The sequence below is a fragment of the Mauremys reevesii genome, linkage group 4, assembly GCF_016161935.1.
Source record: "Mauremys reevesii isolate NIE-2019 linkage group 4, ASM1616193v1, whole genome shotgun sequence".
Taxonomy (NCBI): Eukaryota; Metazoa; Chordata; order Testudines; family Geoemydidae; genus Mauremys; species Mauremys reevesii.
Genome location: NC_052626.1, coordinates 53939746 through 53956896, shown reverse-complemented (window position 1 = coordinate 53956896; position 17151 = coordinate 53939746). Strand labels below are relative to the sequence as shown.

Genomic DNA, 17151 nt, shown 5'->3' with positions numbered 1-17151 from the left:
GAACAACCCTGAAGAGCTACACTTAGAACTTAGCAAAAGGCTCAGCTGCAACCCATACTGAATAAATTCTTTCTTACTTGGTTGGTGGTGCTAATATACGACCAAAGTTGGGCAGGATAAACCATATAAAAAGTTAGTCATGACCAGCACAGTTCCTTCCACAGTTGCGGGAGGGGGAGGGGGAACTGTATTAACTTTGGCATGTGGAGTACTTACTAGTGGCATGCCGAGAGCTGATTGGTCATATAGTTTCGGCTTTCCTCCTGCTTTCCAGCAGTTTATTTATAGAAATTACCATAACTGAAAGGAAGCTTTTACAAAATGTAGAAATAAATAATCAGATATCTATCCCCTTCTCCATCCACAGCAAATTACGGCTACATGAGCGCAGACAGACACCTAATAAACTGACCTTTAAAAGGAAAGAACAATTAGAACAAAAAAAATAGCAAGTCTTGCTAGGTTACACTTTAGTGTTGTTTATATATTTTAATTCTTTCTTTATTAAAAAACAAGGCCTCAAGCTCAAGTTTTTGTTTAATTAAAACTGAGTCAATTTAATCTTTAAGGTGCGACTTGCATTCGCTACACTTAACCATGACCACCAATCAGAAATTTGAATCTAGCTCAGGTCAGCAAGGATAGAAGTAGTTACCATATGGTGATTGTTTGGTGATGATCTGAAATTAATTTCCAGAACTGAGGCCCGTTCCTAGCTATCAGGTATCTAAACCACACACAACCCCATTTCCACAGTTTGTTTGCTGTCTTAGAGGAGGCCAAGGATTGAATGGGCATGGGAAATGGACAGTACTTTAATTGCTAGAGCTGTTTCCTCCTGATCAGAGTTAAGGCACACTGATAGGGCAAGCACATAGGAGACACTGCTTATGCTGTACCTGAACTGTGCATAAACAGAGGACTTTGGTTTCCAGGGCTGTAAGACACTTTTCACAAACTATAAATTCACATATGCAGTTTTTAAAAAGAGTACCCATTTCCAAAGACAGATACATTGGCATTAAAGTTCTAGCTCTCAGCCACTGAAGTGCATGAAAGAGGAGGAAGTGGAATGACATATCTGCGGGTTTTCTAGTTTAACAATTCCTGCTGGATGCATGGATTACTGGGTGATATTCTATGGCCTGGTCTAGGCAGGAGGTAAGATAAGGTTATTATAATGGTCCCTTTTGGCCTTAAAAATCTACAAATCTATGACAAACACTGAAGAAATATTTGTTCAGCTGTGGGGAGTAAGAGGAGAGGATTTGAAAGTGGGAGATTTGTGTAAATGCTGATTTATGTTTTTTTATAATTGCAAGCAATTTTGTCCAGTGTCATAATATAGATTTCAGAAACTAGTTGATTTACTGTAAAAAAGCATTGAAAAGTACATTTCAATGTACTTTTCAGCAAGTTAAGGGACAAGAGTGCCTCGTGTCTGAGCAAGCTATGCTGTTTGTCCACATGCCTTTTTTTTCATTGGTGCATGAGAGTGGTCCGCACTGCAGCGTCAGGCAGTAGAAAATAAGGGAAAAGACTCTTAAGGGACAAAGTTCTATTTTTTCCTTTGCGGCATCAATGTCCCCTCCATTCCCTGACAAGCATACAGAAAGGTAGACCAAGTCATTCCTCAACTTGGCTCCTCATGCTATGTCTGCTGCCAGAATAAGGCAGGCTCACTTCAGCCTCTGGTAATCAAAATAAAGGAAAAATAAAGTCCTAGCTGAAAGTCTCCGCAGTTGAGGGGTCATCTTCTGATAAGGTAACTCTGGTGGTAATCCAGCTTCTTGTCTCAGTGCCTCCTGGCTCAGTTTCCTCTCCACACCAATAGAAGCAAAATTCACTCCTTGTGTATGGACCAAGTAGTCAGTGCCAGACTCTCTGTGCCTCTTGGAAAAATTTGGTCAAGGAGCGTCCTGAGTGCTCAGTTGTGAGGTCAAAGAAAAGCACATTCTCCTCAGGCATGACTATGCAATCAGTCTCCCAGGCATTTCCTGCCCTTTCTTCAGGACTGGATCTGGGAGCTGCTGGCTCTGTTGTTTCTATGACCAGAAAGAAGAGAGACGAAACACTTCTTTCTTAAATATCTGCCTTAATGTACCTGGGTAGAAACCCTCTCACTAGCTGGCAAGCTTTCAGGCAGGAGAGAGACTCTTTCCTTCCCTGCCAGATCTAGTGTGAGGTGTGTGTGCCCCATCATAAATCGGATTATATTATTGGTGTTTCAATAGGTTATAATTATAATAGCAACACAATCTGTTATTAGTAAAAAAAAAAAAAAAAGCTAAAAGGGAGTTGTGATGTCAACAGCGAAGAATAAATGCTTGGAATAAGAATATTTAAATATGCAATTAATCATAGAACTTTCTGGGGATGCAGGTTGCTTCAATTCTGTTCATTATACCCTTGGAACATTTATGAAATCACTAAACAGCACAAGGAAAAAAACTACAGGAACTTCATGGAGAACCAGTCTGATTATGTTTTTCACTAGGCGTAGTCATGTGAAACTAGTCAACAGAACAGGAAAAAAGTGGGATTATTTATTATTGTTTAGTAGTCGTAATACAGTAGTGCCAAGAGACCAAGATCAGGCCCCATGAGCCACTTACTGTGCAACTATATAGTAAAAGACTGTCACTGTCCCGAAGATTGTACAGTCTAAGTAGAAAAGACCTCTGCATGTGTTCTCAAGCTGTCTAGGGTCCAAATCTGATCTCACTTTCCCTGTTTTATATAGGTGTAACTCTGCTGAAAGTAATAGTTTTTATTTACACCCCTAATAAGTGATATCAGAATCAAATCCTAAAAAGTCAGATACGATGAAGCGTGACTCACTCAACACCCGGGCAGGGCTGCAAGTGGCAGGCCTACTGCAAACTCATTCACGCTGCCATTATCTGCAAGCAGACAGTGACCCAACCTGGGCTGACAAATGTACTCCTCAGGGGACAAAAAAGAGTCCCTTTCAGTAAGGAGGATACAGAATTTAGCGAACAGAATTAAAAAGGAGAGTGAAAGGTCTGACATGGGGTGGAAGAATATTTAGAATGATGTGGAGAGAAATGAACAGAAACAAGTAGAGAAGAAAATTACACCAGAGAGATAAGAGAAGATAAAAACAAAAATATTAGGTCAGAAAAACAACTGCACTAGAAACAAAAAGAGAAGAGCAAGAAATTAATGCAGTATTTGCTGTGTCACTTTCCTCTAACACAGAATGAGAAATTTTATTAGAATAAGGAATAACATCAGAGTTGCCAACTCTCCCAGTTTTATGAGAAATCTTGTGATATTTGTGGTTTATTTAAGAGATCTCATCAATTTGATTTCTACCTACAATCTTGGGAAACTTTGATCTTATTCAAAATGGTCATTATCTCCCATTACTGTCAGTGGGACTGAATCTGGAGGCTGCCCTTAGCATGGTGGTCACCATGTCCCTTTGTTGTATGCAGTCTAGTTGAAGCTGTGTCGGTTCCAAGGTATTAGCGAGACAAGATAGGTGAGGGAGTATCTTTTATTGGACCAACTTCTGTAAGTGAATGTGAGACTGACCGCAGTAGAGATGATTGTTACCTCCTATTGTTTCCAATGGTGCTGAAGCCATGCTGCCCTAAGGAAAGAAGGCAGGAGGTCAGACTGGATGACCACAATAGTTCCTTCTGGCCTTGGAACCTGTTAATGTAGGTGCCTATCTGCATCTTTGTGTCTAAATACCTTTGCAAATCTGGCTCCTGGTCATCAGCAAGGGGAAGTGGCTGTAGCCACTTATTATTGAATATTATTCTTACTCTTCTGTCTTTGTTTCCATACTTTTTTTTGTGATTGTTTTTCTGACCGTACATTTTCTGTTTATCTTCTCCTTTTTCTTTGTTGTCATTTTCTCCTCTGCTTGTTCCTCCTCATTTCTCTCCACATCCTTCTAAATATCCCTCTGTTAAATGTAGCAGAGTATAATATATACAGATGGAAGTATTTTTTTTAAAGCTGACAGTACAGTCCCCGTAAGTGGTTGCCAAAAGTCACACAGCAAATTTGTGTTAGACTGAGATTCAATTCAAGAACTTTTGACTCTATACAAATCAGTTAACCTGTATGTGTTTATTTCCCTGTGGCCACACTATTGTAGAGATGGCTCAAGAAGCCACTGCAGTTTAGAGGATATTATTTAATTTGTAAATGTTTGGGACTGAAATGTGCTAAATTCTATGCTTCTGTACACAAATGATTGTATGTTGTGTTTGACGAAGAACCTGCGCCTAATTCCTACTGAAGTTAAGGTGGCCTCAGTGAAGAACTGCTGGGTTTGGCAGGTATCAGTCCAAATAGTTCCAGAACTTGAAACTTTTGCCATCTGCATGGGCAGTTATTCAAAAGAAATACCAAATTTAATGGAAAAAACAGTAAGGTTGAGAAGTCATACACTTTGAATGAGGAGATAAAGCTCAGTCTTAATTCAGCCTCCTTTGTGCTTTGTGTTAGACATGGTCACTCTTTACCTAAGAAATAATGTATGATGTAATGCAATAGGGAATATAATACAAACTGGTCTTGTAATACAGTTTTGTATACTAGTTACTGTATCTGGTCTTCAGATATGTCTTGATTTTAAGTCTGCCAACCTTAGTTTACAGTATTTTAACATTATCATTGTTAATGTTGTTTGAGTGTTCATCCTTAAATCTGTATTTCTTGACTTTTTGAGTGTCTTATATCTTATCTGTAATGTTGCAATAATACTAGGCTTTTTGTGAACAATTTAAGACATAACATGTTTTTTTTAAAGAGGTTTGGTTATATTTTATTCTTGCATTGTTTGAATTATTTCACAGTTGATAGCACAGTAAAGAATTTGTGGTGGCCGTAAGACAGTTGTCTAAAAATTAAATATATGAATAGAAGAAAACTGCATGTTGTAATTCAAGCTGTAGTACTGCCTTTACCTTGTTTTTATTTTTATTCAAAGTTAGTTAAAAAATTATTTTTGCTATCCCCTATTCTTTGTTACTTGTAAGCTTCATACTGATAGCTACTGGTTGGGCTGAATTCTGTGCTGTGAATCAGCCATTGCAATTAGTTATGATTTACAGAGGTGTAACTGAGTAGAATTCAGACCAAGGTCTTGAATATCAACTAAAATGGCAATAATGTTTCATTTTGAGCTACCTTTTTTGTTTCAGTAGCTTAATTTTGTAGGAAGCAGGTCATTAGTGGGTATTCCTTTGTGTTTAAAATAAACAGTTTAGGAAGAAATTGTTCTATAAATGTGCTGTGATTGGGGAATCTCCTTCTAACCGGTTTTCCAGTTGAATTTTGGAGACGCAAACAGTGTAAAAGCAATAGGGCCCCATCATGTTAAATCAATGGTTTAGTTTGCAAAACTGTCCTATAGTGGTGTATATGCAAGTTTTATACCTTCATTTTTGAGTTGTACATACTATCAATAGCACCAGTTCTTTCATTTATAATATTAAGTCTGGTGATTATCATCTGTTTTCTTCCATATGCCCCAGAGACAATTGCAGTGTCTCTTGTCTTTGAAGAATTTGTTCAAACATACCTGTTTAATTTTTTAAATTAAGCATCTTTATAGATAAAAAGCTTACATAGAAGGTCACAGTTTGAAGAATATCGGGATCAAATTCTTCCCTTTAGCACCAGTGTAACTGAGAGTGGAATTTGGCCCTGTCTGATTGTTTCTTACCTGCTTGGCTTTGATTTCCAGCATGGATGACGCTCTGATTTTTGCTAGGGAGCTAGTTCAAAGGTGTGTGTGTGTGTGTGTGCGTGTGTGCACGCACATGCTTAAAGAAGACTTTACAGTACATTTGACAAAGTTTTTCTCCATTGTTCCCCAAGATATTCAGTTATCAAGCTTGGAACTAAACTTCTGTTCAAACACTCAGCTTAGTGGCATATTATCCACTTGGCTTTTTTAAGGTTATAGGCGTGGGAAAGAAAATTGGAATTTTAGTTTAGGTGAACAAAACAGTGTATATAATTTGATTATAGTGCATACAAAATGAAGTCATTTTTAAATTAGGTGTTTTTTGTTTTTTTTAATTTTGCCTGAGAGGATTATAATAATTTTTCTTTGGCTTTTCCAAATTAAATCACTGGAGTAGCGTGTGTGTGTGTGTGTGTGTGTGTGTGTGTGTGTGTGTGTGTGTGTGTGTGTGTGTGTGTGTGTGTGTGTGTGTGTGTTTAAATTAACTCTCTTTTCCCATGGTAGCTTTTAAAGGTACCAGAGATAGCTGAACCAAGGTTAATTACCAAAACATCACATGAAGGCAGAGAGTAAGAAAATATCTGAATCACAGGAACTTTATTAAAGAATAATGATCAAATTACTAATTTCAAATAAATTAAATCTTATGTCTTGGTTGCTGAGGAGATAGTTACACATTTTACTGCCTGTAATCTCCAGGGAAAGAAAAAAAAGAGTGGTCAAATTGTTTATATTGTTTTTGTCCTTGCCTTCCAAAGAACATCATATGTTTCAAATTGATGTGAGTTCTAATGATGAGCTCACCTGTTAAATATATGATACAGCATAGTTCTAATGTCACCAAGTCTTTTCAGTGCTTATTAAATTAAATTAGTTTTCACTATTAAGACACACAAACCCAGTTATCATTGAAATAAGTGCTATTTGCCCACCAAAGTTCATCCTGTAGTCTGTATGTACTGTGAATGGCAATCATTGTTTCTTGTTTTTTCTTCACACATTAGAAGAGCTTATATTTTATATTAATAGTATTATTTGCAGCAAAGTTACAAGTCCCCAATCCATATGAACATTTTCCTGCTGTTTTATCGTTTTATAATATAAGAATAAATGCAAGTGTTAAGAAATGTGCAATGGTGCCAGACTCCTTAAGGACTTGAGAAAATTGCCATAACTTCTGAAATAACTAAAAATCATTTGCAGGTCAGAAAAAATAACATGCGGTATTACTTAGCTCTTTGCGTTCTTTTTCTCAAGTTTGGTTTGAGATTTGATTTTATGTGAAGTACATAAAACACTGTCAGTGAAACATCATCACTTTATAAAAACTGTTTATAATATAGTCTGGTATAAAATGTGCAGAAAATTAAACATATCTCCAACTTTATACACAAAATTTTAACTGTACAACACTTATACATGTTAACTGGAGTCATGTGGCTAAACCCACCAAGCATAGATTGACTATATCTCAACATTTGCAAATAATGTGTGTTTATCATCTAAATGCAAAATCAAGTAGAGCTAAAACCTCATCTTTTAAAAAGTATTTTTCTTTTAAAACTTAAATTTTGTTTTAAAAATATAAAAAGATGTTTCTTCTTTACAGTTCTGAGTCTTTTGTCCTATCCATTTCACAGTATTTCCATTTAAATGCAGATTTTGATTTTCCATCTGGGACTAGGTGGAATGCCTTTCTATTACAACACTAAAAGAATAATCCACTTTAACACAACATTTCTCCCTAAAGGGATGGTCTTTTCTAGTCATATGGAATTATTTTTCTCAGAATGATATTAACATTCACGATGTAGTGATTTTATCTTGATTTGAAAGATGTTTTGTTCTGGTGGTAAAAAGAGATTAAGGGATGTCTGTTTTATCCTGTCGCTGGAAAAATAAATAAATTAATAAAAATATCTATCTTTACCTTGCTAAAGATTAGGTATTAGTAATGTTCAGAGTATAATTTAGAGGGGGAAAAGTGATACGTATATTTATAGTTAAAAAAAAAATCTAAGTGCAGTAAAATGGAAATCACAGAATCCATTAGACTGAAAATCTCTAAACACTGATTTATACAAAGGTATTTTACAGAAAGATATAAAGTTACATGTTTGAAAATATCAAAACATGTTAATTTTGCTAGTTACATTATTTCATGCCTCTGAAAATCGATGTATTTAGTACATAAACCAGAAAAGGAAATGCTTGTAATATAAATCTTGTTAGCATTGAGTGGTGCAGCTGTTAATTTTGCTCATAATACTACAGCTTTTAAGTTTATTAAAACTTAAAGATGGAAAGGGATTAAATTAATTAAATATATGTCTCAGACACAAGGGGCTAGAGGGAGGGTGGAAGCCTGTGAAGGCCTTTGCAGTTTGTTGTGCAGAGTCCTGCAGTGCAGAATGTAGATATGTGAGGCAGAGTGTGTACTGGGACGCTGTGTGTCGGACGCCAGTGCCATGCCCCTAGGCGCACTGTCATTCAACCAGCAGATTAATTAACTGGGGTGGGTGGGGAGGGTTCACAATCATCCTACACATTCAGGCTTTCACAGTTGGCCCTTTCTTAGGATTGAAAATACAAGAAAAGGTTTTAAAAACCTTTGACATACAAAAAAAAAAGTTTTAAAAAAAAGTTTGACAAACAATAGTGATTTTTTTCCCCCTAGTGATCTAGTATACATTGCTCTTTGCATAAATGAGTGGTTTTGTTGAAACTAAGACTTTTTAATGAAGCCAGGACCTACAATTTATAAACCATATTGAGAGCGTTACTTTACTGGGAATGTGTATCTCTTTGTAAAGGTTAATAGATTAATTAAATCATAAAAAGATTTATGAATAAACTATCCCTTAACATTCTTTTCAGGATTATAATTAGTTTAAAACCTTTAATTGCATTTTATAAACATATTTCAACAAAAAATTCCCTAGATTAAAAGAAAAATTAATGTGTCTTTACCTAAGTAGTTGTACTTTATTCCTTACCACAGTTTTGTTCTCTTTTTTGCAGATACATTTTTATATCCAGTAGTACGTTTGGAAATTATAAAATTAACACAGATTAGAGTCAGTAAATATTTATCAGTTATCCAATGAGATGAAATTTTAATTATCAATCTGATTAGGAATATTACAATCAGATTTATAAAAGCTTTTGTGTATTCAAAATCTTATTTTTAAATTTATATCAACACCTTTTTATACTAGTAAAACATTAAAAAGTACAGTGAAAAGTTAAATAAAATCGTAAATAACAAGAATTTTTAAAAACTGATTTCTGGCACAGAATGTAACATAAAAGATTATGAGATATATTCTCAACATCATGAACAGAGTTTTGCTATTATCCGTTCCTTTTATATAGCCGCACGGAGGGTAGTTTTGACTACATTGCTTATTTTAGCATTCTGAACTTTGTTAATGATAAGTTGAGACTGAACCATTTTACTTAGGGCCAAATTCTGCCCACAGTTAGCGTCTGAAGATACTGTAACTGTGGGGAAATTTTTGGCCCCCTAATAGAAGGCCCAATCTTGTAAAACTTGAACAAACGAATAACTTTACATTTTAGGCCCCGATCCTGTAATTTACAACGTCCAGGTGGAATGCTGCAGGAACAGCAGACCACCTGTGTACACTTCAGTGAGGATATATGTGTGGACTCAGCAGTTTGGCCGTACATTGTAAATAACTATACCAGGGCCTCAGGTAGTAGTATTGAACTCAGCTAAGGCTGCTTACATGAGTAAAGTTACTGATGTGCATAAGTATTTGCAGGATTGGACTTTTTTGCTTATATTATGTAAATTATATTGTTTAATCTGATATTAGGATTAGTCCCTGATATGTTCTTAATTTATTCTTTTATTCAATATTTTAAAAGTATATGTAATTATGAATTAAATACAAAAATATATAATATTTAAAAATCAGTTTACACATTACTAAGTGTGTTGCATTTTATATCGTTATGGTGGCAAAATATCTTCATGACTCTTGCACCCTAAGAATATGTGAGGGAACTTTTCTCAATAGAAAGAGTTTGACCATTGATATAGAAAATATCATTTCCATCTGTTATCAACGAAATCTTTTTGTTTTTCTGACATTGTGAGTTACTATTGTCACTTGCATTTATTTTGTTACAGTAAATAAAAGTTGAGTCGTTATTAAACATGAAACAGAAACTAGATATTTTACTTTTTTGTTTGTTTTTGTTTCTAAACTAAAGGCTAAATTTAGGTAATGCTCTTAAATTCTGGCACTGCCTCTTTGTTACTTTCCATAGCAATCTTTTTAAATGTCTTAAATTAAAATTCTTTTTGACATATCTGCATTGCTATTATGCCAAGTTGATCCTGGTCAGCTTCTCTTTATCTACCCTCCTCTTCTCCCCGCAATGGAATGCAAGGAGCACCTTGTAGAACTATGTTTTACAGTGCATGGGAGATCTGGATTCCTTACACAGCATCCTAACCTCTATGCACCATTTTTGCTGTGGCTATAGTCTGTATGCTTGCCCGGTAGGGGCAGGATTTTCCCCCAGGCAGAAATGACCTGTGTTGCTCAATTATTTTATTGCTGTATGGGTACCAAGGGGTGGAAATTTTGAATTGCACTTGAGAACTTTTGTTTAACAAATGGATGTTTTACTTTTCTTTGTGTGTGACGCTTGCCAAAGATTTGACAAATCGAGGTTTTAAAAATTAACTTTGTGATGTCAGCTGTTTTCTTTAAAAGTATCAAGTTTAAAAATACTGACAACTGTGTAATAGAAATAGCCATTAAATCTCTGGTTGGTACTTGCATATATGGCAAAATGTTTTTACTGTTATTGCACTAGTTTAGAGGGCCTCTTTAATGAGCTCTATATATCTAAAATGCCTTTCCTGTTTGAGGCTAGAAAAACAGTAAAAATGTAAAGGCTGAAAACTTCTGCTTTTGTTTAGTCTACAGCAGAAGTATTAATGAAGTTTTTGTGTTCCAGTGATTGATTTAAGAGTAATTTTTCTTTGTATTGTATTAAACATTGACTCCTCTGGAATTAGCTCAGTTATTTTGATCACTGAACTTTTGACTGCTGTATATAAAACTTATTGTGTAATCACATACGTACCTTACCTATAACTAATTTAGGTTTTCAAGTGAAACTGGCAAATATATTTATTAGGTTGTGTGAAAAACTAGATAAATAATTCCAGCCAAAGATTTTCTTCGCTAGTTTGTAAGGACAGATCCCCCCATATTCATGTGCCTAAGTTGTAACCCAAATGAGGAAGCCACTACTTGTCTTTCATCATTAGACAAGTTTTACTGTGGTAGACTAAATGTTGTTTAATGACTCTCATCATATTCCTCAGCTCCGTTGTGTCAGTACTTTGTTTAACATTTTGATTGTTTGCTTAGTTTTTCTGCCCATCACTGAGCACCTTCCAGAGATGTATTAAGTGATGTGACTTGCATCTGTCATATACGGTGATTCATTTATTTTTCCCAGATGAAAAATATAGTGTGAATTTTTTGTTGTTCATGAAATGCTGTGTGTTTTTGTTTGAAATACAAAGTCCAAGAAGTGCACCTTGTACTGGAAAATGACAAGTTTTGAATTAGTCCTTAATTCCTGTGGGGTTGAGTTCCACAGACTAGACTTCTTGTGTAGTACATATAGAGGTAATCATGTAAACGTTGGGTGTAAACTTTAATTGGTTATATTTTCAATAAATTAATGTTAATGGATGTAATAAGTAGCTTTTAAGCAGCTTGACTTTGCACCTTGATAGAGTGAAGTAATCTTTCACCTAGTATATCAGATGTGGTAACAGATCTGCAAATTCTTATTTTATTTATGGTGCCTTAGAATAACAGATTCATAGAAGTGTAGGACCGAAAGGGACTTTGAGAAGTCATGAAGTCCAGCACCCTGCACAGTGGCTGTTTCAAATAACCTGTTTTTAAAAAACAATTCTGATGTGGATTGCACAACCTCCTTTTAGAATCTTATTGCAGAGCTTAACTACCCTCACAGTTAGTAAGCATTTTCCTAATAGCTAACCTAAATCTCCCTTTCTACAGATTAAGCCCATTACTACTTGTCCTACCTTCAGTGGAAATCATGGGTGTGGGTAGCATAGGCAGGGGAAGGCTGTGCCCCCGCCAAACAGCCTGACATGGCCCCGCACACGCTCCGCCCCCAGGTCCTCCAACTATGCTGCCCACCCAGCACTGGGGGCACACCACCCGTGCCATTCACCTGGTGCTCTGGGGCTGGGGGCATTCGGATTGTGCTGCCTGCCTGGCGCACTGGGGCTGGGGACGCTCTGGCCTTGCTGCCCACCCTCCCAGTGCTGATGTAAGAAGAGTCAGGATGAGCTCTACCCTGACATCTGGTGGTGAATTGTGGCAAGCTGTGGAAAAGAACTTCAGGGGCTGATCTTGTTTGCATAGGCACACTCACCCCACCTAGCATGAGCCCACAGTAGCCCAAATGGTCACTTTGGCTGCTGTGGGATCCCCAGTTTCTCTGTTATTGGGGCAGGAAGAATAAAGTGTTGTTACCCTGATTGTGTGAATCAAGGACAGTAAAACTGTTTTATGACAGAGGGACTCACCATCAACTAAGTAGCACTCGCTAGACAGGGGACATGGGTTCCAAAACCCAGTGAATTGAGAGAGGCGGGGGACAGGTATTTGTACTTGAGAGTATGGGCCCCTTTTGAGGGCTTGAAATACCAATTGCACCACCTCCTCTCTCCACTGTGGAATATCAGAGCTAATTTTGATTCCATTAGGAGTCTAGTTAAAGGCTGCTGATCTAAATTCACTTTGGGCCAATGGTGCACCAGCACTGAGGCTCCCCTACTACAAGCTGAAATCACTAAAGAGCTAAAATTACTAAGAGCTCAATCACTGAGTGCGGGGGGTGGGGGGAGGGCTGAAGATATGTTGCTGAGCGGCTGGCGGAGCAGAGCAGTTCGCGGATGGCTGGAGTGTCTTGCAGGACAGCTGGTGGAGTGGATCGGCTGGCGGAGCGGAGCAGTTTGCGAAACGGCTGGAGTGGTTCATGGGACGGCTGGTGGAACGGAGCGGCTGGTGGAGAGGTGGGGCAGTCGGCCTTGGACCACATAAGGTGCCCCATAACACAACACCCACTGCCCTTCTCCTTCCCCCCCACCCCCAAGGCTGGGAGGTAAAACTCTGCAGATAAACTTTTGGACTCTGGGGCTGCACTAACCAGGGACAGAGACTTTTGGGTTGTTGGACTTTTGGGTGATTTTTTGGGTTGCTGGACTTAAGATCCTGAGGGGAAAAGGACACTGCCAAACTTACTTGGGGGTGGGTCTTTTGCTCATGGTTTGTGTTATGAATCCTGTTTGTGGTGTTTCCCCAGCATAATGCCGCATTATTTCCCTCCTTTATTAAAAGGATTTTGCTATACTCAGACTCCGTCCTTGCAAGAGAGGAAGTATTGCCTCTTAGAGGAGCCCGGGGGGTGGTATGTAATTGTCCCAGGTCACTGGGTGGGGCTTGAGCCGGTTTTGCATTGTGTTATTGAAACGGAACCCCTAGATACTGAACCCGGCCCTTGTTGCTGCCAACTCAGATGGCCAGAAGGGCTACACTGGGACTGGGGGCACTCCAGTCGTGTTGCCCACCTGGCGCTCCAGGGCTGGGAGGTACATGGGGGGACCGGCGGCCATGGGGCGCTCTGGGTGGAATGGGAGGGGGCTGGGCCTTGGGCAGAGGAAGAGGGGACAGGGGCTAGCCTCCCCCGCTGTTTACCCGCTGCCCATGATGAAATGGAGAGCAATTGATCACTGTCCTCTTTATAACATTCCTTAACATAAATTAAGACTATTGTCAGATTCCCCCTCAGTCTTTTTTTCTCAAGACTGAACATGCCCAGTTTTGTTAACATTTTCTCATAAGTCAGGATATCTAAACCTTTTATCAGTTTTGTTGCTCTCCTCTGGACTCTCTCCAGTTTGTCTTGATCTTTCCTAAAGTGTGATGCACATGATTGGACACAGTATTCCAGCTGAGGCCTCACCAATGCCAAGTAGAGTAGGACAGTTACATACAACACTCCTATTAACACATCCCAGGATCATATTAGCCTTTTTCGCAACTGTATCACAATGTTGACTCTGATTCATTGTAGCCACCATATTCTTTTCAGCAGTAATGTCACTATGCAATTATTCCTCATTTTGTAGTTGTGCATTTGATTTTTCTTTCCTCAGTGAAGTACTTTATGCTTGTCTTTATTGAATTTCATCTGGTTGAATTCAGACCACATCAGACCAGTTCTCCTTATCTGTCTTGAGGAAGTATAACCATGAGATGTGTGAACAAGTAATGAACTACTTTTGTATTTTAGTTATTTTGTAAGTCAGAGGACAATGGGTCATAAATTATGACAAGAAAAACAACAGATTCCTATGGTCAAGAGGCCATTGAAGAGTCTCAGTTGTTCACCTAGACACAAGGGGTTGAAATCATCTTAATGGAGTTGTCTCCTCCCGTTATTCCTTCAGTGTTGCTTATTTGGGACAAACACAAACTTGTGGATGTGACTAAGAAGCAGTACCTTAAAAGAAGAACCCGCAAAGTGGACCAAGAGTCAGAATGACTGCCTAATTGGGACTCGATGCTGAGAAAACTGTGATGCCCTGATTCGATCAAGAGATCACAGGGGAGGTCCTGTGGTATGATACCAGCTTGAGTTTCACCCACAGAAGACCAGATAAACAAGGAAGATTTGTGCATCTCTCAAGGTTAGCCCAATGACAAATTAGTGGCTCATGTTCATACTTCCTCTTCTAAGGAAAATAGAGACACTGACATCGAAGACCAGCCAGATGACTGGAGAACAATGCTATCTTGACGGTACTTGGGCTAGAAGACATTGCCTGATTCCCCAAACTGCAGTTCCTGGTTGACTCTGAAGCTCCGCAAGATGAGCAAATTAAGAGCTGATACTTTTTCTTTTACTAAATAGCTTAATTTTTTTTATCTCTTTTTATCACAGAACATTTGAACACCTGTGTAGGGGTGCCTGCTAGGAAAGATGTGTCCCAGCCTCTTTTAAGTGTGTGCACACGCAAGTGTACGTACATATGCATGCGTGCATGTGAGGCTGTTAATAGTAATAGTACATGCTTATAAACCCATAGTGTTCAGGTAATAACTTCACCAGTTGTTGATCTTAAATTGTTATTTTTGTAGTTATCCAATTATAAGTTGTATTATTGTCAACTCTCTGATTTGACTAAACTGATTTATATTCTAATATCAATATTCACTATTTTTGGGAAATATAAGAAGTTATCTAACTTTGTAGCTATTAGTGCTCCTGAATAAAAATTGTAATAATACACCAAATTGGTTTTCTCTGAACAACTAGTGATGAGGTAAAAACAACCCTAAATAAAAGGGACTTTGATTAAATATTCATAGGATGTTGAACTCAAATCCTAAGAACATTCTTATGATTTCATCTGTCTCCTACACAAATGGGCTTACCTTTCCAGTTAATAGTTCCATTGTGCCAAAGGAGCACAGTTTATGATGATGTTCTTGACTATGGACTGTGACGCAATCTCTAACTATCCTGGGACTTGATCATTAGGATATTTGAAGATGAAGACCAAACTTCTGAATTTTTTACAGTATTTCATGGGAAGCCAACATAGTAAGAAGAAGAGCAGGTTTGGTGTGTTCAGAGTAAGCCTTTACTCCTAAGCAGATGCACTGTTGCATTCTGTACTAGCAGTTAGGGATGTGAAATGTTAACCGGTAACAAGAAGGGTTTCTACAGGTATGTTAGCAGCAAGAAGAAGGTCAGGCAAAGCGTAGGACCCTTGCTGAATGGGGGCGGCAACCTAGTGATAGATGATGTGGAAAAAGCTGAAGTACTCAATGCTTTTTTTTTTTTTTTTGCCTCGGTCTTCACAGAGAAGGTCAGCTCCCAGACTACTGCACTGGGCAGCATAGTATGGGGAGGAGGTAAGCAGCCCTCAGTGGTGAAAGGACAGGTTAAGGACTATTTAGAAAAGCTGGACATACACAAGTCCATGAGGCCAGATCTAATGCATCCAAGGGTGCTGAGGGAGTTGGCTGATGTGATTGCAGAGACATTAGCCATTATTTTTGAAAACTCATGGTGATCTGGGGATCCCGGATGATTGGAAAAAGGCAAATATAGTGCCCATTTTTTAAAAAGGGAAGAAGGAGAATCCAGGGAACTACAGATCGGTCAGCCTCACCTCAGTCCCTTGGAAAAATCATGGAGCAGATCCTCAAGGAATCCATTTTGAAGCACTTGGAGGAGAGGAAGGTGATCAGGAACAGTCAGCATGGATTCACCAAGGGAAGTCATGCCTGACCAACCTGGTTTCCTTCTATGATGAGATAACTGGCACTGTGGATATGGGAAAAGCGGTGGATGTGATATATTTTGACTTTAGCAAAACTTGTGATACAGTCTCTCCCAGCAAGTTAAAGAAGTATAGATTGGATGAATGGACTATGAGGTGGACAGAAAGCTGGCTAGATCAATGGCTCGATGTCTGGCTGGCAGCCAGTATCAAGCAGAGTGCCCCAGGGGTTTGTCCTGGGGCTGGATTTGTTCAACATCTTCAATAATGATATGGATGATGGGATGGATTGCACCTTTAGCAAGTTCGTGGATGACACTAAGGTGAGGGGAGAAGTAGATACACTGTGGAGGGTAGGGATAGGGTCCAGAGTGACCTAGACAAATTGGAGGATTGGGCCAAAATAAATCTGATGAGGTTCAACAAGGACAAGTGCAGAGTCCTGCACTTAGGACAGAAGAATCCCATGCACTGCTACAGGCTGGGGACCGACTGGCTAAGTGGCAGTTCTGCAGAAAAGGACCTGGGGATTACAGTGGACGAGAAGCTGGATAAGAGTCAACTGTGTGCCCTTGTTGCAGAGAAGGCTAATGGCACATTGGGCTACATTAGTAGGAGTATTGCCAACAGATCAAGGGAAGTGATTATTCCCCTCTATTTGGCACTGGTGAGGCCACACCTGGAGTATTGCATCCAGTTTTGGGCCACCCACTATAGAAAGGATGTGGACAAATTGGAGAGATTCCAGCGGAGGGCAACAAAAATGGTTATGGGTCTGGGGCACATGACTTACAAGGAGAGGCTGAGGGAACTGGGTTTATTTAGTCTGCAGAAGAGAAGAGTGAAGGGGGATTTGATAGCAGCCTTCAGCTACCTGAAGGGGGGTTCCAAAGAGAATGGAGCTCTGCTGTTCTCAGTGGTGGCAGATGACAGAACAAGAAGCAATGATCTCAAGTTGCAGTGGGGGAGGTCTAGATTACTTATTAGGAAAAACTATTTCACCAGGAGGGTGGTGAAGCACTGGAATGGG

General features: G+C 38.7%; 1 protein-coding gene across 9 annotated transcripts in view; it reads left to right on the top strand.

Moving 5' to 3' along the window:
* The window catches only part of DPH6 (diphthamine biosynthesis 6), a 380184-nt gene that overhangs the window by 50441 nt on the left and 312592 nt on the right, over window positions 1-17151 (top strand). The window lies entirely within an intron of this gene.